General features: G+C 46.3%; 1 protein-coding gene across 3 annotated transcripts in view; it reads right to left on the reverse strand.

Moving 5' to 3' along the window:
- sox13 (SRY-box transcription factor 13) overlaps positions 1-264 on the reverse strand; it is a 54,771-nt gene extending 54,507 nt beyond the window's left edge. For all 3 annotated transcript variants that reach the window (XM_030052041.1, XM_030052040.1, XM_030052038.1), the window contains exon 1: positions 1-264. This exon is cut by the window's left edge and continues 58 nt beyond it. The gene's annotated coding sequence lies outside the window, so the exon portion shown is untranslated.
- Between the last annotated feature and the right edge of the window lie 2,158 nt (positions 265-2,422).

Below are 2,422 nucleotides of genomic sequence, written 5' to 3' on the forward strand. Positions count from 1 at the left end.
TCCCGGTTAAAAAAGCTCACAGCATGCAAAGCACGGCGGGCTGGGACCGCGGCTGCTCGTCGGTGTGTGCGCGGACTTCTGCGGCTGCTCCTTCGGGGACCGAGAGGTGCGTCGGTAGGTGACCGGCTGGGGAAACAGAAGGCGGACGCGCGTCGTGTGCGTTACCGGCGGTGCGTAATGTTTTGGAGAGAGCGCAGCCCTCCTCTCGCTCCCGATGACTTTCTACTGGTTTGGGTTTCCAACACTCACCGTCCGCAGCGCCCTGCCGCTCACCTCCCACTTAAAGGGAGACTGATTTCCAGGAGAGAGAGAGAGAGAGAGAGAGAGAGAGAGAGAGAGAGAGAGAGAGAGAGAGAGAGAGAGTCAATATAGTTAATATAATATATGACCGCGGTATTTACATAGGCTACTTATTTGACCGGATAACCAAATCGTCCATGAATTTAAACCCGATCTTTCAATTGGCTTCCCTCCCCCTTTTCAAATGAATTGAAATTAAATTCAGTCCAGTTTGTACAGTTCAGTCCAGTTCGGCTGAATTCAGTTTAATTCGGTTCAATCCGGTCTGTTTTACCGACACGGGGGTCACAAGTTCATCATTCAGGTCATCTTTCTCCTGTTTTACATTATGATACCTTCAGGTGCCTGTCAGAAAAAAACAGAATTATGACTTATTGATATAACACAAGTAGTGGTACAAGTTGTGCATTTCATATTATATTCTGAATTAAACTGTATTGGCCCATAATTAAGATCTCAACTTTGTTTTAAAGATGAAAAAAAAAAAAAAAAAAAAAAAAAAACTATGTCTCCATGAGTTCAGGGTGGGATGATTATGGAGTTGAGTTGGTTGTGATGCACCAGTGTCAGTGAAATTTTCAAGGATTTTTTTTTTTCCAATCCAGCAGTACACACACAATGCACCCACCCACACACACATATACACACATGCACATGCACATACACACAGGTGGGATCTTTGGCCTTGAGCTAAGGGCTCTTGCATTGTGCTGGCCATTTGCGCCTTAATAACGCTAACTAAGACAGTAACCTTGTCTGCATCAGTGTGAATAGCTGTTTGCCTTGCTGTCCTCCTGGCAGTGCTGCAGGCAACAAAAAAAAAAAAGAAAAAAAAAGAAAAAGCACAGCTGAAAGAGACGAAAGAGGAAAAGTGAAGACCTCAAGGAAAGAAAGAGAGAGCCGCAAAGAAAGAGGGAAAGAAAGAAAGGGAATCGGCGAAGTCATGGGGCTGTACAAGACGAGGAGACGATAAAGAAATGCGAGGCTCTGTGGGGACAGAGGGCGATAGAGAAAGAAAGGGGGGAGAAATAAAGGAGGAGAGAGAGAAAGAAAGAGAAGCAGAGGGAGAGAAAGAGGCAGAGCGAGGTTGGCTGTGCATTGGGGGAGCTGATGTGCCATTTCTAATCCCTCCTGTTCGTGGCTTTGTGCCGTGGCCCAGCAGGAAGTGGGAGCTGGGCAGACAACAATTAACAAAAGAGCTGTGAAGAATACAATTAGCCGTCAATGGCCAACCACGGGCCTTTGTGCCTGTCGCCATGGAGACGGCACAACACCACTATACCGAGATTACAAAACCCTTTTCTACACTTCTCCTTTTTCTCTCCATCTCCCTCTCTCTCTTTTACCCTTTCCCTTTTTTCCACTTTCTCTTTTCTTCTGCTTTCAAACTCATGTCCTTTTTTTTTCTCTCTCTCTTCAGTTCGTCTTTTCAGCCTCACACACACAGACTCTCTCTTTCTCTCTCTCTCTCTCTCTGACACACACGCACGCACGCACACACACACACACACACACACACACACACACAGGTTTGTGTTGCTATACTTTTGAGGACTGAGGCCTGGTTCGTGCTCTCTGTGTGGTGAGATGTCCTGTCAGTGCACCTTGGCCTTCATGTTTCTCGCACTTCTGGTGACAAGCAACGCGTTGGTGGCCCCGCAGGAAAATTTAACTCTACACAGAAGACAAGTAAACACCTCAATCAGTCAGTAATTCCCGTTCGCAAGTTGTGCATGACCTCGCGGCTGCCAAACATACATCATTTCGACCATAAACAAGCTGTTGTGTCCACTTTCCGTGAATCATGTCGCAGATTCAACCCCACGATTTAACCCTTTGATTCCCTCCTCACTCCTGACCCTGAAGGCAGCCACGCTCAATCCAATGCCACATATTTATGTTCACTCTCCTCAGCTTTATTTGTTTGTTTGTTTACACACCTAGTGGGGGTGCACGAAGTTTAAAGAAGCAACAGTTACCTTGCGAAGTGGTTTTTAACAGTGGGGTCCGGAGTCCCGCAAGGGTCCTTGTGGAGCTTCCAGGGGGTCCTCAGCAAAATGAGTTTAATTTAATTCACTTGAAATTGATGCAGTGCTAAAAACAAGCAAAATATAGTCCACTT

This window comes from Myripristis murdjan, chromosome 5, assembly GCF_902150065.1.
Source record: "Myripristis murdjan chromosome 5, fMyrMur1.1, whole genome shotgun sequence".
In the NCBI taxonomy this organism is placed as follows: Eukaryota; Metazoa; Chordata; class Actinopteri; order Holocentriformes; family Holocentridae; genus Myripristis; species Myripristis murdjan.